Genomic DNA, 26,518 nt, shown 5'->3' with positions numbered 1-26,518 from the left:
GCTTGTCGATGTTAACTTCTACTATGGATTATTGGCCTTGATTAAAGAGATTCAAGCTATGGTGAATACCCCCCCCCCCCCCCCCCCCCGACTTATACATAACAACATGTACAATAGAGTTAGTCTGGCTATAGTTAGGCGTAATTATACCATGTTTGTTTTATCATCAGTAAATCTGTCTTATTGCCTAAGTTTGTGTCAGCGTTACAGGGTAAATCATGTTCTTTATTGGACGTAATTGATATAATTACTAAATGTAATAGAACCAGAAATGGTAGATTAGTGTACACAGCTGCAGCAGCCAGCACCAGCTCTATTGATTGAACATCTAACAGTATACACAGTACAGTATGTATAATGAGAGTCCAGAGATGGGGTATACAGGCTGTAACTAACAGTATACACAATACAGGATGTATAATGAGAGTCCAGAGATGGGGTATACAGGCTGTAACCAACAGTAGATACAGTACAGTATGTATACTTAGAGTCCAGAGGTGGGGTATACAGGCTGTAACTAACAGTATACACAGTACAGTATGTAAAATGAGAGTCCAGAGATGGGGTATACAGGCTGTAACCAACAGTAGATACAGTACAGTATGTATACTTAGAGTCCAGAGATGGGGTATACAGGCTATAACTAACAGTATACACAGTACAGTATGTATAATAAGAGTCCAGACATGGGGTATACAGGCTGTAACTAACAGTATACACAGTACAGGATGTATAATAAGAGTCCAGAGATGGGGTATACAGGCCGTAACTAACAGTATACACAGTACAGTATGTATAATAAGAGGCCAGAGATGGGGTATACAGGCTGTAACTAACAGAATACACAGTACAGTATGTATAATAAGAGTCCAGAGATGGGGTATACAGGCTGTAACTAACAGAATACACAGTACAGTATGTATAATAAGAGTCCAGAGATGGTGTATACAGGCTGTAACTACCAGTATACACAATACAGTATGTATAATGAGAGTCCAGAGATGGGGTATAGAGGCTGTAACTAACAGTAGATACAGTACAGTATGTATACTTAGAGTCCAGAGATGGGGTATACAGGCTATAACTAACAGTATACACAGTACAGTATGTATAATGAGAGTCCAGAGATTGGGTATACAGGCTGTAACTAACAGTAGATACAGTACAGTATGTATGCTTAGAGTCCAGAGATGGGGTATACAGGCTGTAACTAACGGTAGATACAGTACAGTATGTATACTTAGAGTCCAGAGATGGGGTATACAGGCTATAACTAACAGTATACACAGTACAGTATGTATAATAAGAGGCCAGAGATGGGGTATACAGGCTGTAACTAACAGAATACACAGTACAGTATGTATAATAAGAGTCCAGACATGGGGTATACAGGCTGTAACTAACAGTATACACAATACAGGATGTATAATGAGAGTCCAGAGATGGGGTATACAGGCTGTAACTAACAGAATACACAGTACAGTATGTATAATAAGAGTCCAGAGATGGGGTATACAGGCTGTAATGAACAGTATACACAATACAGTATGTATACTTAGGAGTCCAGAGATGGGGAATACAGGACACTCTACCAATTGAGCTACCTGGTTGCTGGTGATTGCCCAGTCCAGATCCGCTACATTTCAAAGTCTGATATTCTGAAATTGTCACAAAATTGAGATTTCTGACCAGACGATTATTCTACCTCAACAAAAAGTATGACTTGCAATATCGAATTTGCCACTTCCTCTATTTTTGCATTTTGCGAAAATATAATGTTTTAAAATTTCATCGCGGAAACAAACAAGTTTTGTTTGAACTTTGAACAAAGGATTTCTGTTTAGACTTATTGACCTAACAATATATTACACAACAGGTAAAAGTTGCACAAGTATAAAAACCTGGTACCATCATGCAGTGCTGTACTAGATCTGTCAAATCCTTATCACTTACACCTGTACAGTCACCTACAGCAATTCTGTCATATTGACATTAGCACTTGAACTGATGAAGAGATTGTAAACTATATTTGAACAAGTCTGATTATAGATAGGTTCCACCTGCCTCCAGAGACTTGTTTGTTACCAGAGGAAATCCCTTATGTCTTGTACAGTAGGCTGCATGTTCAGGCTGGGTTTTCCCCTCTTAATGATCAACTACCGTAGTTATACTGTACATCGATATCAGACACCTCGGTTTCCCTTTCTTACTTACCGTGGCCAACTACCGTAGTTATACTATAGATAAGTCACCAGGGTTTTCCCCACTTACTAACCAAATACCATAGTCGCCATGGCCGTAAGACATTTCAGTTTTCCCCTCCTACTTACGAACTACCGTAGTTATACTGTAAATAAGTCACCAGGTTTTCCCCCACTTACTTTACCAACTACCGTAGTTGCCCTAGCCGTAAGACATTTGGGTTTTTCCTTCCTACTTACCAACTACCGTAGTTATACTGTAAATAAGGCATTTGAGTTTTGCCTTCCTACTTACCAACTATCTTAGTTATACTATAAATAAGTCACCAGGGTTTTCCCCACTTACTAACCAACTACCATAGTTATACTATAAATAAGTCACCAGGGTTTTCCCCACTTACTAACCAACTACCGTAGTTATACTATAAATAAGTCACCAGGGTTTTACCCACTTACTTACCAACTACCGTAGTTATACTATAAATAAGTCACCAGGTTTTTCCCCTCTTACTTACCAACTACCGTAGTTGCCCTGTCCGTAAGACATTTTGGTTTTCCCCTCCTACTTACGAACTACCGTAGTTATACTGTAAATAAGTCACCAGGTTTTCCCCCACTTACTTTACCAACTACAGTAGTTGCCCTAGCCGTAAGACATTTGGGTTTTTCCCTCCTACTTACCAACTACCGTAGTTATACTGTAAATAAGACATTTGGGTTTTGCCCTCCTACTTTCTACATTCAAAGACATATAGGTTTCCTATTATTACTAACAAACTACCATATTTATACTGTAAAAAAGATACCTGGGTTTTCCCTGCTTACTTACCAACTTCTGTAGTTACACTCAAGTAAAACATTTGGGTTTTCCATTCTTACTGGCGAACTACCGTATTTATTCTGTAAAAAAGACACATGGGTTTTCCCTCTTAATTAACAAACTAATGTATCATATATAAAGTCGTACAGTAAATATTTACATAGCAGAACTGGACTGGGTTGACCACCAGGTACCAGGTAGCTCATAGTTAGCCCTTTCACCTCTAGGTAACTTTAGTAGACTCTTCCATGCATTTATGGGGGTGAGTCCATTATGGTCAACGGTGGTGAAAAGGTTATAGCAGGTCTGGCTATGCATTTTTCCTCTCCTGTTTAACTAATATGCCAATGTCACTGGTATAATTAATTATGATACAGTTTTCTGATAGTTTCTTTTGGCTGTGACCTGATTTTATCCTGCTTTTCCTCAGTGATAAGCATTAGTTATACATGTATTACTTCATTTCTTAGGTACCACATCAGAAATTAATTGGATTCTTGAGATGCGACATATGTCTTTTTTTCTCTCCTCTCCATCATCTAGTAGTGTAACAGGATTGTATGTCTCTATATACTCAGTAAAGTACATCTCACCACATCAATTGACCCAGGGGTCAACATATATCCAGGCTCAAGTGTAGATTACCAGGAGATAGGTTTATAGTAAGTATCGTAGTATGTGTCATTCATTCATAAAATAGTCTGAGATGAGCTGTTACTGTATATGGTGAGATGTCAGTAGGTGTATTAATGTTTACAGAGGATGTCTCGATCTGCGTCCAGGAAAAGTCTGCATTAGAAACATAACTATATGATTTTTTTTGTACTTTTTAGATACAAATTTGATATTTACTGATTACGATCTCCATTATGCGTAGGTATACAAAGACAAGGGTGTGTCAGATTTCAAAGTAAAAATCCTTTACGCAGATAAGAAATTTTGTGGTTTACATGGTAAAGTAATCCAAGTCTGGGTATATACCTGACATATAGGATATGCACTGGCTGTGCTATCGGATGCCAATCCTTAACCAGGAGTTTTAGATGACTGTCTCTTCAATAATTTGAACTATGGAGAATTTCATGATTTTAATCTACTACAGAAAATAGGAATAAAATTGATACAGCTATATTTAGAGATACAGCTTTGAGTGAGTTTATGTTGAGAACTTTCACCTGTCTCTGTATGCTGTCTGGGAGGTTGTTTGAAGTTTGACCATCCCAGAAGTTGTGGTCACCTACACAGGAAGTTATAGACAGTGTTAATGTTCCTCTTACACATCTATCACAGTTAATGTACAGGAAGTGGATTCTGTGGTGTCTGGTGTGTGTGTGTGGAGGGGGAGGGGGCAGGCTAGAGAAAGAACACGAGATTTACACAGGGGAGGAATCTCAACTTCTTTATATGTACTGGTACACCAACTCTTACTCATGTAATTCAATACCTCAATATACCAGAAATATTTCATCAGTGATTAGAAGGATAATTTACATCTGTATATATATATACATGAATATTACCCTTTGGGTATATATATTTTAAAAGTCATTTAAATATGGTTGTGGTAATTTAATGGATTTATTCAGAAGTTATGGAGATTTGATGTTCTAGGTTATAACCTAATATTTTGTATATAAACCTATGGTGGCTTATATATATCTATAAGTTGATCCTTCGTGTTTCCCAATAAGTGGCACAATTAAAAAAACATGGTTCACACGTAAAAGTTCACACATCACAGTTCACACACGTAAAAGTTCACACGTCACAGTTCACACACGTAAAAGTTCACACATCACAGTTCACACAAGTAAAAGTTCACACGTCACAGTTCACACACGTAAAAAAAAATCACACATCACAGTTCACACAAGTAAAAGTTCACACGTCACAGTTCACACACGTAAAAAAAATCACACATCACAGTTCACACAAGTAAAAGTTCACACATCACAGTTCGCACACGTAAAAGTTCACACATCACAGTTCACACACGTAAAAAAAATCACACATCACAGTTCACACAAGTAAAAGTTCACACATCACAGTTCGCACACGTAAAAGTTCACACATCACAGTTCACACAAGTAAAAGCTCACACATCATGATTCACATGTAAAAAAACGGGGGGGGGGGCTGCTGCTGCTGCAGCGTTGGCCACAACTAGGTCACAGGTTTGACAGGCCTAGGTGGGGCATTTGTCTGTGACTAGCCGCAGGTTGGTGGTTTTTTCTCTGGCTATCCTCCATCACCAAATCCTGGTGGTTTTTCCTACATACCTCCATTTAACATCCATATATATATAACAGTAGCAGAGTTAGGCCAGGACACTTCCATTAACCAGGTAGCTCAATCAGTTAGAGGGAAAGTATAACAATCTATTAAGTGTAGGGTTGGAGTCCCAGTCAGTAGCCCCACTAAAGGTTTATACTCAAAACACTGTTGTTGCTCATCCTTTGTTTGTTTTATCTTTACTGTTTCTCGTAATTGTCCCACAAGGTTTAGTTTTCTTTTCGGAAATGATTTATCAACTTTTCGGAAATGATATTTATCAACTTTTTGGAAATGATACTTATCAACTTTTCGGAAATGATATTTATCAACTTTTCGGAAATGATATTTATCAATTTTTCGGAAATATTTATCAACTTTTCGGAAATGATATTTATCAAAGCTATAGTCGTGCTGGAAAAACCGTGTCCAATACTTTGTTGCAGTGTTTGGTAGCGGTAACGTAAATGACTATAGCTGTTAATATGACGTAAACTACAAACAAACCAAACCATTGTGATGTCACAATTGGTATCGTTACACATATCAAACATACATGTGATAGACTAGGCATTGTTATACTCATTGTAGCCTGGTCATCGTTTATTGTTACAGGTAATAAAATGGTCTTAATAGACTTTAGTACACAGGTGTTAAACAAAATGGTGGGATGGGTGTACAGCAATATGTTCTACCCACAGCCAATGATCAGAAACTGGGACAGTGAAAAATGTACATCTGGAATCTGTTCTCATTTTTAACATGGAACACACCTGTAGATACTGCAATCCCCCAATGAACACCAGACTTGACGTTACAGTATTACACTTGAGAACAATCAGGTGAACAAATTCAATCTGCTGACAGGAGGATTTGCCTGTCAGTTAGGAAACTATATTCCTTTACATGTGTATCATATATTCACTTTCAGGTGAAAACATGCAAGGTTACCTCAGGTGAGATTTTGTGTGACCTCTGGAGGTCGTAGGTCACTGTTGACACCTAAGTTCACGGTGACACTTGGTTTTAAGTGTTTATGTTTGTGATTGACAAGGTAAGCAGCTGATTTGAGAATGTGAGGAATTCAATATATGATTTTTTTTTGTGACATAACAATTCTATCAACTTGCTTGTAAGTGGTCTTATAGTGGGCAGGTGTTGGGGAAGGTGTTTGTGTGTGTGTGTGTGGGAGGGGGTGGGGAGATCTGTGTGCATATTTCAAGGTCACAATCAGGACTTTAATTTCAAGATTCCAAATCAATATTTCTGATCTGTTGTGACTGTACAAAGGGAACATGCTGCGTCCATGCTGAGAGAACACGCATGTCTATACCAATGGGACGTATTGTGTTTATAAATACAGAGGGAACATATGTTTGACAAATGGAAGGGATTGTGTCTACCATATGGGTGTGTAATCATAAAGAATTACCAGTTTTACCACTTCTTTTTCATCTCTTTGACATTTATGCTATATATAAAACATAAAAACAAATGAGGCCAAAAAATATGTTTTATTTTGCCTTTGTTCTCTGAGAATATAGAAAGTCAATCTGGGTCCAAAAATCTATTTTCAGAGACAGGATTACAAAAATGTTACCTGTATAAAAAATACCTATACATGTAGTCACGAATTACATCACATGGTATACGCTCGTAGCTGTGCTGATATAATTACTGGCCGTACATATTTCATGATTCAAAATCTTACTGTTACACTCCATACAGACAGAACATCTATGTGTCCCAATAGAAATCATTTTATCTACTTAATCTGCTAGTTAATGGTCCATTTACCTGTAGAGGTTCACCTGTTCAAAACACCTGCCCTAGCGTGCTAACGATCAAACTATTTAAATTTGAGTCGTGTGCCTAGTCATAAACGCTCTACCTACTCTACCGCAAAAATGTTCAAATCACGTTTTTACCGGATGTCTGTTTAAAAGATCATTCTGGTTTTGTCTTGACAACTGTGTTTCCGTGTGACATGATAGTATTCACGGACATGAGTTGTGGTGTCATGTCTCATACGTCTGTTAACCTAAGGAGACTGAAAATAACTGACTATAACCACCCAACCTACCTAAGGAGACTGAAAATAACAGGCTATAACCACCCAACCTACCTAAGGAGGCTGAAAATAACAGGCTATAACTACCCAACCTACCTAAGGAGAATGAAAATAACAGGCTATAACCACCCAACCTACCTAAGGAGGCTGAAAATAACAGGCTATAACCACCCAACCTACCTAAGGAGGCTGAAGATAACATGCTATAACCACCCAACCTACCTAAGAGGGCTGAAAATAACAGGCTATAACCACCCAACCTACCTAGGGAGGCTGAAAATAACTAGCTTTAACCACCCAACCTACCTAAGGAGGCTGAAAATAACAGGCTATAACCACCCAACCTACCTAAGGAGGCTAAAAGTAACAGGCTATAACCACCCAACCTACATAGGGAGGCTGAAAATAACAGGCTATTACCACCCAACCTACATAGGGAGGATGAAAATAACAGGCTATAACCACCCAACCTACCTAAGGAGACTGAAAATAACAGGCTATAACCACCCAACATACCTAAGGAGGCTGAAAATAACAAACTATAACCACCCAACCTACATAGGGAGGCTGAAAATAACAGGCTATAACCACCCAACCTACATAAGAGGGCTAAAAAATAACAAGCTTTAACCACCCAACCTAATATATAACATTACAAAATCCATTTTACTGTTTTGGTAAGAAAATGTTTTTATGAGAATTTATTTTATTTTCTGACTAGTAACATTATCACATGATCTTTCCAGCTGTTTTAATGAACAGGATGCTAGCAAAATAAATACATTTTTGGTTTCCATGGTAATTTAAGTATAAAGAAATGTCAAATGTTAAGTTCTATGATCCTACCAGGTAAGCTGTCCCATTAACCTCTAGTATTCAATATTTGTTTTTTGTAATAGACACACATAAAACATGTAGATTTCAAAAGTTTCCGTTAGAGCTCTTTAGAAGCTGACAAGGATGACTCGAGGCAGAAGTAGCCTAAACCTTTGGATCAATATGGCTGTATATCCGGTGTGCTGACAGAAACCCTGACACATTATAACAAAAGTCCTTCAATGTATGTCTGTGTTTGTCAAAGTCTGTGTGAAATTTTATGGTACGGACTAAACATGGGTGAAATATCGGGTGAACCAGAACTCCCCAGGTAAATCATTCCCCCCACCCATACTCACACACAACTCGACTTGAGCTAGTCCAAGTTCATTGACGGGAGAGCACAATATGGATTTATAGGGAGAGGAGGATAAATATGACTCAATTTCACAACCTAATATGACTCAATTCTTTAACATATTTTTTTCTTGTTTTCAAACAAAGAGCTATCACTACTGCAAGTTAAATATGATATAATGAGAGATGGGACCATTTGTTGATATAAACTTGTTGGGGAGGTCCAAATGAGTAAACATATCCTTGATCAAATAGAAGGGGGGTTCTATACTTCTGTAGAAAGGTGACAGATAGTGTTTTGTACGGTTCTCAACAAACACTGGAAAAAAGTATTCAGGAAAAGGTTTTTCACCACAAATAATAATCATATTCAGACTAAAGATGGGAAAAAACGGCTCTTACATCAATCTAATTAAAATTATATCTTCACATCGCTCCCGTTTACTGATATGTCGCGTTGAAGATCTAACAACATCCCATAAAGGGTCATGTTCAGGCGACCTTTGCATTAACCAATCAGATGAGAGCTTACGCATTTCTGTAAGTGATGATGTAATGATTTCGGAACACACTTGCTATGATAAAAGACCGAGAGGTGTCAAATGAGCATCGAAAATGGCGGCGCCCATGACACCACGCCGTGTCTATCTACAAGACAACGTTTGTACAATTTGTGGATTTTGCTTTGAAATAAGAGAGACTTCCTTTTCTGGTGATGATGTCGTTAAAAAGTTTAACAACCTGAAACTAAAATTAACCAATGACAGGCTTCGCAATATTCAAACTATCACTGGACCAGACGAAAAAGTGGATTTTGGGCTACGAGGTGTCTGCATTAAATGCTACAGTCCTGCTTTCTGATTGGTTGAAAGAAAGAGTTATGTCGCGTTTTGATTGGCTTGTTATAAATACGATAATGCTTCATGTTGACCTCTGACGTGACCCTTTATGGGATGTTGTTAGATCTTCAACGCGATAATCAGTAAACGGGAGCGATGAGAAGATATAATTTTAATTAGATTGCTCTTACATGTACTGTTAAAGCCTTTTTTTGCTGACCTTATTTTTGCAAATTTGCTTAAATGGTCAATTTTAAGGAATCTGTTTTCCGTAGATTTCAGTTGAATTTGCTATAATTTAGCACAATATGCTACAGTAATATTAGATTAATTTTCGATTGATATGTCTGGTTGTATTTTTGTTTGGGAAAAAAATTACTTTGAGGGAAGTTATTTTCCGCGGAAAAAATATATTACGCGAAAATCATGAAAATAAGACCCTTGAAAAAAATAAAAAAAATACCTGTATAGTATCATGTAGGTGCAGTGGCCTAATGTCAGAAAGTTATACCTTCATTGTTTGAAAAGAGAGAGGAAACAAGCAAATCGGTCAAGTTTAGTATAGAGAATGGAAAATCTAGATGGAAAATTCCTGAATAAATTTATTGAGGTGAAGATAAACAGTATCTGTTTTATGGGTTGTGTGTGTTTACAAGATTGTCCGTACATATATTTATTTGTATGGTAGATATTTTAGTAGTAAGGAGTTAAAAAGTAAACAGGCTACTGAGAGTTATTGGGTGAGTGCTTCAGTATGTTATCAGTGGATTCGTATCTAGGGTTGGTAAGCTTTTTACTCGGAGCGCCACACACAACACATCCCCAATGTACAGACACAATCTTTGTAGACATCAAGACAGTGAATCGTTATTCAATTTGGACTCCGTTTTGGATTAGTGCTGTCAACATAAATCAGTCAAAATTATTTCAAATTAGTAAAAAAATGGCTACAAAATATACCCAAGTTTACATAGGTGTTACGCGATAGCCTTCATGTTCCTCCACAGGGTCAAACTCATTTTGTACTTTTATCCAGAGATAACAAACAAAATGGTTGCCTCCGACAATCTGAAAGGTTTGACAGGCCAAACATTGTAAGCCTTGAGAAATGATATTATTGACATCGGTTTCTGATGAATGTCTTTACAACAGTAGAATCATTTCTTTAGCACTGCCAGAACATACGGCTATAAACGCCAATACACATCCATAGAGTTTCCCCTTGTAATAGTGCTGTATTTCAAGATAATATCATTGTTATTCACCGGTGATAGTGATATATAATTAGATCAGGTAAATACAAATTGTATAATAGACGTTCAAAGTTTAAAAATATTTACTACAAACAGGGTTCAATATATATAATATTTATAGCCAGTTATGTACCCAACATTTCTAATTGGAACATTTTCTGAAAAGTTTGACATTTTGACATTCAGAATTTAGGAACATTTTCTGAAAAGTTTGACTTTTTGTCATTCAGAATTTAGGAACATTTTCTACAAACACAGAGCATTTCAAGTGGGACAAAGTTTGAGTGCACGCTTTGATAGTGTTTTATGGAGGTCGGGGATTCGAGGGCCATTATGCCTTATTCAATTAAAGTATGCAGTTGTGAAATGGTATTGTGTAAGGCCTTGCAATACACTGGGAAGTTAAAGTCTACTGGCTTTATTACACAAAGCTCTCATTATATAGCACTGGTGACAGAGAAGGTTTCTCATGTGAAAATTTCTTACAGAATTGTACAAGTTAAGTTTTTACCTTGTACATGTATTTATATTAAGGAGATGTTAGGAATGGAATGCTACCAACTGTTGGCTAGTGTTATGTATACTTAATAGACTATTCAGATAGCTACACAGAATTCCACTTATTGTAATATTTAAATAGTCCTGTAATATTTCTTTCTAATGAGCTAGGGTGTAACAATACAATCATTTTACTGTGATGGTACGACACATCTTGGTATTAAACCAAATGATTCTATCTTTTCATACATTTTTACATGTCTTAGCAGAGAAATAATTTATCTTCTTATACATTTTAATATTTCTTCTAATTAAAATGTTGTAGGGTCATCTGCCACTTGCTAAATGGATAACCTATGACAGAGAGTATTCACTGTTGAATATTTAAGTGGATTCTGTCTCTGTTTAAGGTTAAGGCTGTAAAGATGTTATCGTATTGTATTCCCCTGTGTTAAGGGTAAAGGCTGTAAAAAATGTTAGTGAGTTGTCTGCCCCTGTACAGGGTAAAGGCTGTAAATATGTAAGTGGGTTGTCTGCCCCTGTTAAGGGTTAAGGCTATAAAGGTGTTTTCAGGTTGTCTGTCCCTGTTAAGAATAGGCTGTAAAGATGTTATTGGGTTGTTTGCTCCTGTTTAGGGTTAAGGCTATATAGCTGTTAGTGGGTTGTCTGCCCCTGTTTAGGGTAGGCTGTAAAGATGTTATTGGGTTGTTTGCTCCTGTTTAGGGTTAAGGCTATATAGCTGTTAGTGGGTTGTCTGCCCCTGTTTAGGGTAGGCTGTAAAGATGTTATTGGGTTGTTTGCTCCTGTTTAGGGTTAAGGCTATATAGCTGTTAGTGGGTTGTCTGCCCCTGTTTAGGGTAGGCTGTAAAGATGTTATTGGGTTGTTTGCTCCTGTTTAGGGTTAAGGCTATATAGCTGTTAGTGGGTTGTCTGCCCCTGTTTAGGGTAGGCTGTAAAGATGTTATTGGGTTGTTTGCTCCTGTTTAGGGTTAAGGCTATATAGCTGTTAGTGGGTTGTCTGCCCCTGTTTAGGGTAGGCTGTAAAGATGTTATTGGGTTGTTTGCTCCTGTTTAGGGTTAAGGCTATATAGCTGTTAGTGGGTTGTCTGCCCCTGTTTAGGGTAGGCTGTAAAGATGTTATTGGGTTGTTTGCTCCTGTTTAGGGTTAAGGCTATATAGCTGTTAGTGGGTTGTCTGCCCCTGTTTAGGGTAGGCTGTAAAGATGTTATTGGGTTGTTTGCTCCTGTTTAGGGTTAAGGCTATATAGCTGTTAGTGGGTTGTCTGCCCCTGTTTAGGGTAGGCTGTAAAGATGTTATTGGGTTGTTTGCTCCTGTTTAGGGTTAAGGGTACATCATGCCAAGTGTGTTCGGAAACAAAGTGGTGATAGCAGAGCCAATCCTATATTGGTACCAGACGTGAATGGAAAAATCCCGCAGAAAGATGCAACCGTGCATGCTTTTAAGTGCGACACATGCCCACTCACGTTTAAATCTAAAATAGGGCTTGGTCAACATATTAGGCATCGCCACCCTAATGTTGCTAATATCAGGCGCCTCCAAGCTTTCGAGCAGGATATCAAAAGAAAGCAAGATGAGAGGTTAAAAACAAAAGTGCAAGCTGGAACTGTGACCGCCGCAAGCCTAAGTTCAAGAAGCGCTAATACCAAAAAGTCCAAGATTTTTAATGAGGAGGAAGACAAGGTTATCAGGGAGATGTCCACTACCGAGCGGTGGGCAACTGGTACTGAAATAGCCAAAATCTTGGGCAACAAAACGGATGTTCAGGTCCGCTCACGACGAAGCGCGCTCAAGCTAACTAAGAACGCTGTTTTTGCAGCTGCTCAGGTTAAACTGAGTAGTGCCAATGCAGAACAGCAGCATGTTCCTGTGCCTAAGTCTATCGGAAGTGAGAAAGATGATAGACAATTTGCAAAGGCAGTGCAAACACAGGGCAGTGAGCGTTTCGTCGGAAAGAGCGGAGAAATTTTGGTAAAAGCGGCAGCCGGAGAATATGATGAGTCAGAGATGAATGATCTGCTGGCCCTTTTAAGAAATGAGAATATGGGCAATAGGGAGAAGCAACTTAAGCGGAAACCCAAACCCAAATCTCGGCACAACAAAAAGGGTAAGAAAGGCAAGGCTCGCCACCGGAAAGTGGACGAGTACGCCCAACAGCAATTCCTCTATGCGAATGATCAGAAATCGCTGGCAAGACTCATACTCGATGGTAAAGGCGAATCAGAGAAATGCAAGATTTCTCCCGAAACGGTTGCAGAAACATACCAAGAACGTTTCGGAGGCGTGTCACAGGAAGTAGACTTGTCAGAGTATCCGAAGCCAGAACCCGTTGACAAAAAGACCTTGGTGTGTCCTATCACCACTGACGAGGTACGGAAAGCCTTTGCTCGCGCGAACAAGGGTACCTCTCCGGGACCAGATCAGATAGATCTTAAATATGTCATCAGGGTTAATCCAAATGGAGAATTCTTGGCAAACATTTTCAATACCTGGTTATGTACAGGTAAGGTTCCAAAGTCGGTTAAGGAGAATAGATCGATCCTACTGCCTAAGGGATCGGAAGGGCTCGAAAATATTAATAATTGGAGACCTCTGACGATCTCATCAGTACTGTTAAGGCTATATACGAGTATACTGGCTAAGAGAGTCCTGAAATCATTCAAATTGAATGAAAGGCAGCGGGGTTTCATTGATGCTCCTGGCTGTGCCGAAAACACTTACTTGCTCAAGAAAGTTATTGAGGATGCCAAGAAAAACAGAAATGAATTGTGCGTGACTTTTCTTGATCTGGCGAAGGCGTTCGATACAGTGTCGCATAAACACTTAGTCGCAGGACTAGAACGTTTTGAGACAGATAGACATTTCATTAACATTGTGTCTGATCTCTATACGGATGTTTCCACGGTCTTTAAAACAGACCAAGGAGAAACGGGCAGGATACCGATGACAAGGGGAGTTAAGCAAGGTGATCCGCTCTCCCCGCTCTTGTTCAACATAGCAATGGACCCATTATTATGTAAGATCTCGGAACAAGAGAACGGCTACAAATTTGGACCAGTTCAGAGCGATAAAATCGAGGCTCTGGCATACGCAGATGATAATGCGTTGACAACTGGGACACCAGCTTGCATGGACAAGAATTGTGAGCTTGTTCAATCTTTTTGCCATGAAACAGGCATGCGCCTGAATGTGAAGAAATCGGCAGCGATTTACTTCAAACCGGCATGTAAGGGCACCTATGTGATAAATCACTTCCCTAAGAAACCGACCATCGGAGGGGAAGAGATTCCAGTGATAGGGCCCGAGGACATCACCAAATACCTCGGAAGCCGAATCAACCCCTGGACAACAGTTGTCCGGGAAGATTTGGGTGAGAGGTGTTCGGATATGCTGAAGAAGATAAGTATAGCCTTAACCCTTAACAGGGGCAGACAACCCACTTACATATTTACAGCCTTTACCCTGTACAGGGGCAGACAACTGTTGGCTAGTGTTATGTATACTTAATAGACTATTCAGATAGCTACACAGAATTCCACTTATTGTAATATTTAAATAGTCCTGTAATATTTCTTTCTAATGAGCTAGGGTGTAACAATACAATCATTTTACTGTGATGGTACGACACATCTTGGTATTAAACCAAATGATTCTATCTTTTCATACATTTTTACATGTCTTAGCAGAGAAATAATTTATCTTCTTATACATTTTAATATTTCTTCTAATTAAAATGTTGTAGGGTCATCTGCCACTTGCTAAATGGATAACCTATGACAGAGAGTATTCACTGTTGAATATTTAAGTGGATTCTGTCTCTGTTTAAGGTTAAGGCTGTAAAGATGTTATCGTATTGTATTCCCCTGTGTTAAGGGTAAAGGCTGTAAAAAATGTTAGTGAGTTGTCTGCCCCTGTACAGGGTAAAGGCTGTAAATATGTAAGTGGGTTGTCTGCCCCTGTTAAGGGTTAAGGCTATAAAGGTGTTTTCAGGTTGTCTGTCCCTGTTAAGAGTAGGCTGTAAAGATGTTATTGGGTTGTTTGCTCCTGTTTAGGGTTAAGGCTATATAGCTGTTAGTGGGTTGTCTGCCCCTGTTTAGGGTAGGCTGTAAAGATGTTATTGGGTTGTTTGCTCCTGTTTAGGGTTAAGGCTATATAGCTGTTAGTGGGTTGTCTGCCCCTGTTTAGGGTAGGCTGTAAAGATGTTATTGGGTTGTTTGCTCCTGTTTAGGGTTAAGGCTATATAGCTGTTAGTGGGTTGTCTGCCCCTGTTTAGGGTAGGCTGTAAAGATGTTATTGGGTTGTTTGCTCCTGTTTAGGGTTAAGGCTATATAGCTGTTAGTGGGTTGTCTGCCCCTGTTTAGGGTAGGCTGTAAAGATGTTATTGGGTTGTTTGCTCCTGTTTAGGGTTAAGGCTATATAGCTGTTAGTGGGTTGTCTGCCCCTGTTTAGGGTAGGCTGTAAAGATGTTATTGGGTTGTTTGCTCCTGTTTAGGGTTAAGGCTATATAGCTGTTAGTGGGTTGTCTGCCCCTGTTTAGGGTAGGCTGTAAAGATGTTATTGGGTTGTTTGCTCCTGTTTAGGGTTAAGGCTATATAGCTGTTAGTGGGTTGTCTGCCCCTGTTTAGGGTAGGCTGTAAAGATGTTATTGGGTTGTTTGCTCCTGTTTAGGGTTAAGGCTATATAGCTGTTAGTGGGTTGTCTGCCCCTGTTTAGGGTAGGCTGTAAAGATGTTATTGGGTTGTTTGCTCCTGTTTAGGGTTAAGGCTATATAGCTGTTAGTGGGTTGTCTACCCCTGTTAGGGTAGATTATAAAGAAGTTGGTCGTCTGGCTCTGACTATGCTTGACTATGGATAAACTCGGAAAAAACATGGCTGATAAAGATGTTACCCAAGGTTACAAGCCCCTACTGTAAGGATCAGTTGTACATTATATATATCAGAATTTTGTTTTTTAATCCAAATCTGATAAAAAAAGGTTGACTACATGAATTTGAGAAAATAGGAAAATGAAGTGGAATTACTTCTATAGTTATCAGTAGAAAATGCATGAGAGATAACGTCAATCATTCCTAGCTAATGAATGTAGTAACAAGTAACCAAATTGTCATTAGTCAGTAAGTAGCCTGATTACCTACACAGCTATCAACATGCATGCTGATGTGTGCTTGTATTTTTATAGAAAAAAGAGGTAGGTGTATAGGGACTGCATAAACAGTGGAATGGGCCTGAAAATGAAAGTGAATTATTTGTTCTGTGCAACCATATACAAGCCTTGTACACAAAGATATATAAAGAATACTCCTGTTTCTTCAGGAACTGATATAGGTTTTATAACTCCCAGCCTATGATTTATTGTTTTGATAATTTCACAGTGTGAAACCATCTCGTGCAGCGTGACAGCAGACCGTCTTGTGCTGATCAGGAAGCTCCCTGAAGCTTGCTCAGCCTTGTAAGATATACTTAAGAACTAACTGGCTGCTGGGCTGGATATAAATCATAATCAATCGCCACTTGTTGTAAGTTCTTTATGAAAAGCATGCCAACCGTAGATCATCAAGTACAGCTCCAGTTGTGATAGATTGACCTAATTTTGTGTTGTAAAAGAAGCCATGTTTTACAGAATGCTGTTGGACCCAGGGTAACTGTAGATTTGATGGTGAGCCACTCTCAGAAAAACCTGGGACAATTATTGCGATTGTGTTCAGTGTCCTCAATGTCCTAGCTAGCTAGCTGCTGTCTAATGAATATAAGTTAGCCCAGGCCATCAATTCTGAAGTTGTGCAAAATCTGTAATTGTCTCCTCTACCATCTGGAGAGATAAGTCTGTACTTCAAGGGACATTAACACAGAATAATGGTCAGCTTACTCCTCTCTTAAAAGAGTTGTCTCCCCTGTAGAGAGTTGTCTCCCCTACTATCTGCAGGTAGGAGTATTTATAGTTTCAAGGACGTAGAGAAAATTTGTCAACTTTTTCCTCTTGTTGTATCCCCAACTATCAAACAATTATTTACAGTTAGAGAATATATGAATTTTGTCTTTATTGTTATCACATGATTTGTTTATACACGGTTGTTGATGATCCAAGATCTTCCGACCTCTTGCTCAACCCATGTATAAAGTTCTTGAGGAATATAATAACCTCGAAATGAAACAGACTCGTGGAATATTGATCTATCAATCTCAAATTTACATCTATAATATGATGTAGAAATTATATTTGCTGTTCTCAAATTTACAAATATAGACGGAAATGTTGAAATCTGCCAACCCGAAGCTCAGTTTCCAAATATGTTCACCTGATACCTGTGGAGAGAGAATTGGTCAGTTTTCTGGTCAGTTTATCATTCATTCTGTTAGTAAATAGAGAATATTTAATGGTAAGAATCACTTTAACTAATTCACCCCTGAAGACAAATTTGAACGCATCCAATTCAAAGGTTGGAATAGTTCATTATAAAATTTCAGGGGTGAATGAGTACCCATCTCTCTGGTCTGTGTATATAGTTGTGTATATTTTTTAGCCAATTCATCCTGAACTAATGGAGTCCACTAATTACTAAAAATAAACTGGGGTTGTACCTGAATTTGTGGTCCTATACATTCTGATTGATTTTTACAGGTTCAGAAGTAGATAAGGATTGAGCAACTATACCGTATCAACATGTACGACAGGTTGGTAAGGTGTGACTTTGGGATCAGACATGCCATTTTGTGACATAGTGCCTCTTATTATCTCAAATCTGGCCTTTAATCTTGGCTGGGTTTAAAACTGTGAGTGTTTTATACCTGACAAGTTCACTGCCTGGGTGAAAGTTATATTGATTTAAAATAGAAGTGACATGGCTGCTCTCTTGTAAACATAGTTTTGGAAGGTTTTCAGTTTTGATCTTGCTAAAATTTGATATATGTGTGTCAGGAAAACAATCTTGAGACTTTTAAAACAATTTCACATAATATGTATTTGACATTGCTACATGTAGGTTTTCTTGACATCAAGAAGGAATTTACATTTATATTGCTTCTCCATGTCGCAACAAACCATATAGGACCTGTATATGTAGACAAGCTTTGGGAAGGAGGTTGTTTATTAAAGTTAAAATATTTTCTAATTTCAATATCAAGATGGAAAATAAAGTGCCACAAAGTATTTGGCCATCTGTTGTGGAATTTTCCATGACAGGAAATTTAAGGATTAGGACTTGCATTGTTGATACAATATGCTAGGTATACTTGTAATAAACACGAGATATAATTGTTACAATACAAACTAGTTATACTTGATGCAATAGGAGGCACTGTAGTCTAGTGGTAGGACGCCGGTCTCGGGACCGAAGGGTTGCGGGTTTGAGTCACAGCACCGAACTGTGTTGTATCTTCGAGCAAGGTACTTTACTCTACTTATTCCAGTCTACTTAGCTGTAAATGAGTATGTGGTTTGGCAGTGCTAGAATTGTTGAATGATAGTTGTGAGCCTCGAAATGGCAGCACCGGCTGTATGCTCCCCAGGGAGTTGAGAAAGATATTGGCTGCATGATTGCAAAGGCCCTATAACCAAGGATAATAATTTGTGATCCGCTTTAAGATGACCTACGAACTAGGTTGTTATAGTGGTAAGAACCTCAAATTATTATAATTATTAAACAGGAAATGTAAAATGTTACAATACACTAGCTATAATACTTGATGCAATAAACAGATATATGGTAATTGTTACAATACACTAGCTTCACTTGATGAAATAGCTAGAGATATAATTCATAAAATACCTTTATGGCTATAATTGATACAAACTTGGTTAAAAGCAATTATTTGGTCCTTAACTTCTTCTTAAAGGATCAAATAAACAATGAAAAAGGAACAAATAAACATTATTGTTACACTTCCACAAAATTAAATATGAAGATATCCTTAACCATTAATGACAGGTAAGAGTAAGTTAAAACATGACACACTCCAGGATCCATGTTAGGATGTGTACCACTATATATAGTGTGCACATTCTTACCTTCAGAAATATCGATAAACTGTTATGACAGAGGTAAATATTGGTTAAAGTTCTGTTTTTTGTTTTCAAAGTTTACATTAATATAAAATACAGTATATATACATGACATAAAACATACATAAAGATATACATATTCATGCATTATTCTACAAATATCAGAAAGGAAACGAAGGATTTTTTTTAAAATTTGTAGTTTAATTTGAATCCCTCTGTGAGCTGTCGGTGTGAGCTTATAACAAGTATATGTATAAATAGATAGGTTACTTATGGCAAATTGGTCCAAGTTTCATTTTTTTTTTTTTTTTTGCTTTGCCATTTGGCCTATTCTCTTTGATATTGGTTTATGTAACTTTCTCCCTTACTTCTAGCAATGTATTTTTGGTAGCATATGATTCTCTTAGTTTATTTTTTAATGCAAAGTTCATTCTTGGGGCACCTTGATCTATAGATGTATTGTTTTATTGTAAAGATGATCATATTATCCAATTTATTTAAGTTCTGCTTTAGTTCTTAAAATTGGAAGTAAGTTCTGCTATAAAGAACAACTTTATCAATGTTTCTTACAAAGTAACAGCCACAATGAGTTGATTGCTGAAAACTTCACCAACGCTCTTGTATACAAGGCCCTTATTCTGCAAGAATAAGCTTTATATTGTATCTGTTTCAAGCATGTGCATGATTCTGATTATTAAATAGTCCCTTTGCTAATTCAGTTAGCAATATGAAGGAAACTACCTGCCATACAAGCATGAGTTTGATTCTGATTTAGGTAATTCGTGCTGCTCTCCAATTCATCACGTCCATTGGGGATATGAATAATGAAACACATTTCTGTACTAGCGTGTTCATAGCTTCAGTAGGACATTGTCAGGCTAGAAATCAGTGGACCTCCAGTACTATAGAATCTGTAATACATGTAGCTTGTAGATTTGATTAGCGATATAATTTATTCCCCAACTTCACATTTCCTACTGTCTTTTTTATTAATGTTTTTTTTTTTGGTGTTTTTATCTCGATAATTTTTTGTCAAGATCTTGTTTTAAAGTGCCAGGATTAGTGGGAATAAATATAGTATTTACTGAATTGATGTATACATGCCTGATTACTGTATTGGTATACATGCCTGATTACTGTATTGGTATACATGTATGTTTACACTGAGTCAGTTAAGACAGGTTGGGCGGGCTATGTGCAAGTAGAGTTTGTAGTAAAAAATGTTATATAACATACAGGTTTAAATCCTTCAATCTGTTGGAGAAAGAACAAGAGATGCCACTTCATGTCTAAATGATAGTACAGTTTTGTAAGAGGTGCTCTCTGTCCTATCAGCTGGCCTCTATTGAACTGTTCCCAGCTTCATCAGCATCACATATACTTCAGCCAAAATAAGGTTGAGACCACTTCTGTATCGATTCCAATGAGATTAGTTATTTGTCTGCAGAGGTCTTCAGTGTGCTGTGTACAAAAGATTGATTGAGATTGTGTTAGGTAATTTCAAATGTACTTCATTTTGTTAACGCAGAAATACTGTTGAATTTCAAATGAAGTGTACTTCTGCTTCTAAAAACTAATTTGCACTTAGGATCAGTGATGGTAAAAAACTACTTTTTTTATAAATGAATGTGGTTTTAATCTACCTAGGTCCAGCTGGTACAGTAGTATAAGGTAGGTTTGAGAAATCTGCCTGGATTAAAAAATGTCTGATAAAACAAAATTAGGTGGTGTACTGCTGAATATCAATTGAACTTAATGTTATAGGTTCAGAATTCTTTGCAAATAGTTAAAGAATTTTAGGATGATTAGTAAAAAAGACTTTTTAGTCAACACTAACATTTACACAAAAATAAATCGTTCACACTACTGATACAGGTCACATATTCTTTATTTTATTCTTGCTGAACTGTATTTTTAGGTCATATTATGTTTTTCTATGATGATAGTGCTATTTCCCAGGAAGTACTGGAGGTCTCTTTCTCAAATTTTATACGCAGGTTCCCCACTGTCATTTATTGTTCTTGTTTACTTTTGAAACTGATCAGATAAACAAAATGGCCGACTGTTGGCCATCTTCGATTTTTGACATTTAGTGCTATTTCTCAGGAATAACTTGAGGGATCTTTCTCAAATTTGATATGTAGGTTCCCCTTGATCCCTCGTTGTGCATGTAATATTTTGAGACAGATCATAAAAACAAAATGCCTGAAGGAATTAAGAACTAAACAGATCTTTCTCATATTGCAATGAACGGTTCTATTTCTTTCACATTATAAGTACTGTACTAGTAAATATGTGAAATGACAAACTCACTTTGAAGGTTGTCTTTTATACACAGCAGTATTTAAGTTTAGATCAAAAGTTACCTCAAGGTGAATTTACTGTTAACATATGACTCGATCAAACAGATTAGAGAAAAGAAGAGAAAAGATCGAACTGACAAAGAACTAATGAAGAATTGGTACAATGGTGGGCGCCAAGATCCCTCTGGGATCTCTTGTATTTGAATAATTATTTCCATATTATAGACAAATGTATAACTTTGTGTTGTCTGATTGTGCCAATAATTTCAGTACCCTAAGCCTCAGAGGAGGGTGATTATAACTACAGACTTATATACAGTTGATTGATAGTGCCGTTCTTTAGAGACATCCTCAGAGACTTGATACAGTTGTATTCACTAGTTATGGTTCTGATTATTGTAATAGGTAAGAATCCATCTGTCTGGGTTTGTACTTCTATTGTGTATCTATAACTACCAAAAGCATGCACAAAAAGGGTCCTGCAGTACTTTTGTGTATATTTTAACTAGGGCTGTCATAGGTACAACATTTTGGCCACGGGTGCCCTAAATTTGTACCCGTTTTCTCGATATATTTGTCCCAAACAAAGCGTCACCTTGTATTGACAGGGTTCTATTAGAGGAGATACCTGACTGTTTCGATCACGAGAGTATCCTTTTAATTCCTGTATAAACGGACCTGTTTCTAACTGTAAAATGATAAATAAACACTCGCATGTTAGCTAACAAACAATGCCGCAACATTTGCTGCGGAGCTGATCAGCATGTAAACATTTACTGCACATGCACAACTGGGAGCAAGACAAGCACACAACATACACAGTGAATGAAATACAATGTATTTTTCGAGCCAATTTATGTGGTTTTGAGAAATGAAAATGAAAACAATGTTGCAATACAATCAGATGACGTCCCTGGTGAGTGAAAATAAAAGACATGACTGAATATATCAACAATTTTTGTCTCGCCTGCGACGGAGTCGTGAAGCAAGACATAGGCGTTACTTTTCCTACGGCGGCGGTGTCGTCAACATTTCTGTTAAACTCTAAATTTCTCTCTAAGTACATAAGGTATCATAATGAAACCTGAAATATACTTGTATCTATATATAACCATTCAAACACACATTTTAAATTCAGAGTTTTGAAAAGAAAATACTGTTAATTGGACTTTGTTTATTAATTGGGCCATGTTAAAGTTTTCCGTTTAGCTGGGGGTTGAGCTTGATTTCTCACAAAGTACATGTGCTGTCATAACAAAACCTGGATTAAACTTTTATCTTTGCATTTTGTTATTAATTACTTATACAATGTGTATTTTGTCACCGTGAACTGAGCTGCAACATCCGTTTTCTGATTTGACAAAATGACACCTTATAAGGGCTGCTGATTGGTCAAAATTCAGTATTTGTTCGATTACAATCAAATTTGGAAAATACATGTATTTTGGCACTGCAAACTCAGTCGTAACATCCATTTTCTTTTTTGACAAAAACTGTTGGCTGTATATTGGGTTCTGATTGGTCGAAATTCAGTTACTGTTCGATTTTGCTAAAAGTTAGTATGTAAGTGTATTTTAGCATTGCAAACTCAACTGCAGCGTCCAGTTTGTTATTTGACAACATGGTTGCCGTATATTGGCTTTTGATTGGTCGAAATTCAGTTATTGTTCAATTTCAATCAAATTTGGTAAGTACATGTATTTTGGCACTGCGAACTCAACAGCGGCATCCGTTTTCTGATCTGACAAAACACTCTTCGTATACTGGCTTCTGCAAATTCATAGATATTTTGACTTTGCTCAAATTTGGTATATATACATGACTTCCGTTCACCTATTTACATTTGTTTTTCTGAATGCGCAGTTAGTTTGGGGGACATCTGTAATGGCCAGCTTCCATAACAATTAGCACTTTATAAATAAGTTTGGTAATACATGAACATGAAGGTATAAAATTCTGAACTCAAACTTACAATGCTTGACACATTGAATCTTATATGCTCATAGCGGGGACAGGTGAGACATATAATAACGCGTTATTCTTGTTTATACTTTGTGTTAGTTGATATAGATGCTGATAGACAGTTTCCTATTTTGACGGGTCCCAGAGTACACATTTTCATACCTTGGTTCCAATCAAAACCAACCTGTTTTTGGGCGCTCGTAACAGCCCTAATTTCAACATACAAACATTATAAACAGAGAGAGTCACACAACTATGAAAAGTCCCTATTAATATATAAGGTTTTCATTTTTTAAATATGAAAAAAACCTACAAATTTCTATTAAAACATAGAGTCCTTTATAAGTGTAAATGCAAATTTAAAAAGTCCTTATATTTCTAATGCAGGAATTACCCTACAAGCTTATTTAGAGGTTTTAATGACCTGGAAATATTCCTGAATTTCTGTTCTCTGTATGCCAAGAAATAAACCACAATATTGTGGACCTGTCTGACTTCATCACTGCACTGAGCTGAGTATGCATGTCCTAACCACGCTGTGACTATAATGTTCTCACCAGATGGAGCTGTAAGGTGTTATCACGATCTTCTCCATAATATTACTGCTTTCAGAACAATGTATGTAGGGGGGTGGAGTTCCAGATTTTCACTGTTTTAGAACAATGTAGGGATGTAGGTCCAGATGCCACCGTGATATACATAAATTCTGGACATTAATGAGAACCCCATTCACCAGAACTCTTGTTTGTAATGTAACTGTGTGAAAAATCCTAACAGCTGATGTTGATGTTGTAAAGCCTTGTCATCTTACAGGTGTAACAGTAGTATGAAGATATTAAGTATCACTTCATGTATTTGTGACAACAGACCTATTATGTTTAAGAAGGAGAGAAAAGTGAACCTAGAAAAAAAATATAATCAGAAAAAAATCAGAATCTTGGCCTTTACAGGGGCACATGAAAATGTGAAAGTTTTATTTTTCATACGGAATTAGAAAGCTTACCAGGCTTTGTGATATGAGCAGCTAAGATATAAATTACATATGTATACAACATGTTACATCAAATTGTAGCATTAACAGTGAGATGTATATAATACACTAGCAGTAAGTGTTATTGATTGACATTACAGCTGTGTGTCCACCACCCAATCTACTTTAAACAGATGCAAGAAATATCCTACAGCACTGTGTGATGTTACACAGAGAATTGTAGGGGGGAGACATCTTAACTCGATCTGAACTTGGGCAAGCGTTACAGCAAAGGAGAGGTGAAGGAGTCAAATAATCAGAAATATGTGAAACTTTTATTTTATTGGGATGAACCTTCTCTGTACTCCTCCCAGTGACTACTGGGAATTACCAGTAGTCATGCCTAGCTATATTTGGTTACAGCATCAGTCTAGAATTTGAAGGTCTCAAGTCTGAGTCCAGGCGTGACCGGTATGATTTCCACTTGTGTTAATGCTTACAGTATAATCTATGCTGACAAACACTTATTTAGTCAAAGATAATCATCTGTTATAAGTTAATGGTAACAGCCATGTTTATTATGTAGCAGAACAGGACTGGGTCAATCACTGGTGGAAGCTCAGGTAGCTGAATTGTTACAAGGTCTGTCTAGAGTTTGGAGGATCCCGGTTCAAATTCTGGTTTGGCCATGCATTTCACTTTCTTGTGAATGCCTTGCAAAAGTGATACCTGAACCGGGTTTTAAATAGTGTCGTCTTTAGGTGCGAAGACTAAGAAAAAAAGGGGCGAGAAATGAAACAGAACTTGACTGGGTCCATCGCTGGCCACTAGGTAGCTCAATTAGTAGAGAGCACCCATCTCGAGTTTGGAGGGTCCTGGGTTCAAGTCCTGGTCTGGTGTTGCATTTCTAATGCTACAATAATATTTTTTAAATGTTTGTATTAATAATTCAATTATCTACCTACAGTCAGTATTTTGTGTGTACCTCAATTCATTCAACTGCAGCGATAAACGTTGTGTATAAGTATGGCATGTTATGATTGTGAGTGGCCAGCAAGTTGGTGGCTGGTTAAAGGTGTTTCTACAAGTGAAGAACCACTAATATACCACATTAACCATATACTAAATAGTCCAAAGTCCTGGTTGAGATCTTCACTTGCAAATAGAATGTCTAAAAAAAAGATCTGTGTCTAGATCATTTTTAACTCGCCATTGGGCAGTCCTATTAAACCAATTTCAGGGTATATTTTTTTTTTATCTGTAATGGGCTAATGTAGCTTTTGGCTAAGTATAGTGTGTCCCTTGTCTACTGTCAGAACTGACCAATGCATGAGGCATTTAATATTGCCCCAGTGAGTCAAAAAGAGTCGGTCATTAACCATTAAACATCTGAGGTGTTCTGTATTGCTGCAGAGAGTTGGTGACACTTGTAATGGAATACACCATCAAAAATATCTGATGAAGTGTTTCCTGTTCGTAAAGTGATATTCCAACAAGGAGCCGGATTATTGTGTTTGTAGGTACTTTGTATATAATATCAGCTTGAACAATGACTAATTGAAGACGTTGAAACATCGTTGATAAATTACACTTGTACCTTGACCAGTCATATTGAGCTTGATACACTTGACCATCAGATGGACAGGTCCTGTTCCTGCTGTATAAAATTAATGCTGACCCAACATTTTAGGACTCAAATAAACTTGTCACGTTTCCAGAATATTGGTAAAATCATTCCACTGGTGTATAGCAGAGTGATGTATAAAAAAAGGAATGCAATTAATATAAACTATACTGGTGTGGTTATAATGGAAACAAATCAATTTACATATCAAGATATTCGAAAAGATCGTCAGGGGTCAGTTACGTGTTGCGGAATGTTTGTTTTATTTTCACGTCACGAGATATGATATCATTCTCCCTACAATCCTGTATTTGATAATTTTCTCGTTATTTAGTTTTCCTGTGCCAGTATGTTCTATAAAGGGAGTTCAGTAATCCTGTGCATGTTGGAAGTTGCATGCTGTTGTCAAATTTGGTTCTGTTGTGATTCTTATACAGTCGTAACATACTGAATCAATACCGTTGAAGACTTATGATCACGGAGACTGAGAATGGTAACAGAAGATGGATGTATTTT

At 37.4% G+C, this 26,518-nt stretch overlaps 1 protein-coding gene across 5 annotated transcripts in view; it reads left to right on the top strand.

Moving 5' to 3' along the window:
- The window catches only part of LOC110451822, a 185,852-nt gene that overhangs the window by 48,241 nt on the left and 111,093 nt on the right, over positions 1–26,518 (top strand). The window lies entirely within an intron of this gene.

This window comes from Mizuhopecten yessoensis, unplaced genomic scaffold (assembly GCF_002113885.1).
Source record: "Mizuhopecten yessoensis strain PY_sf001 unplaced genomic scaffold, ASM211388v2 scaffold6211, whole genome shotgun sequence".
NCBI classification, from domain to species: Eukaryota; Metazoa; Mollusca; class Bivalvia; order Pectinida; family Pectinidae; genus Mizuhopecten; species Mizuhopecten yessoensis.
The sequence above is the reverse complement of the archived record's forward strand: the minus strand, read 5'-3'. Positions and strand labels throughout refer to the sequence as shown.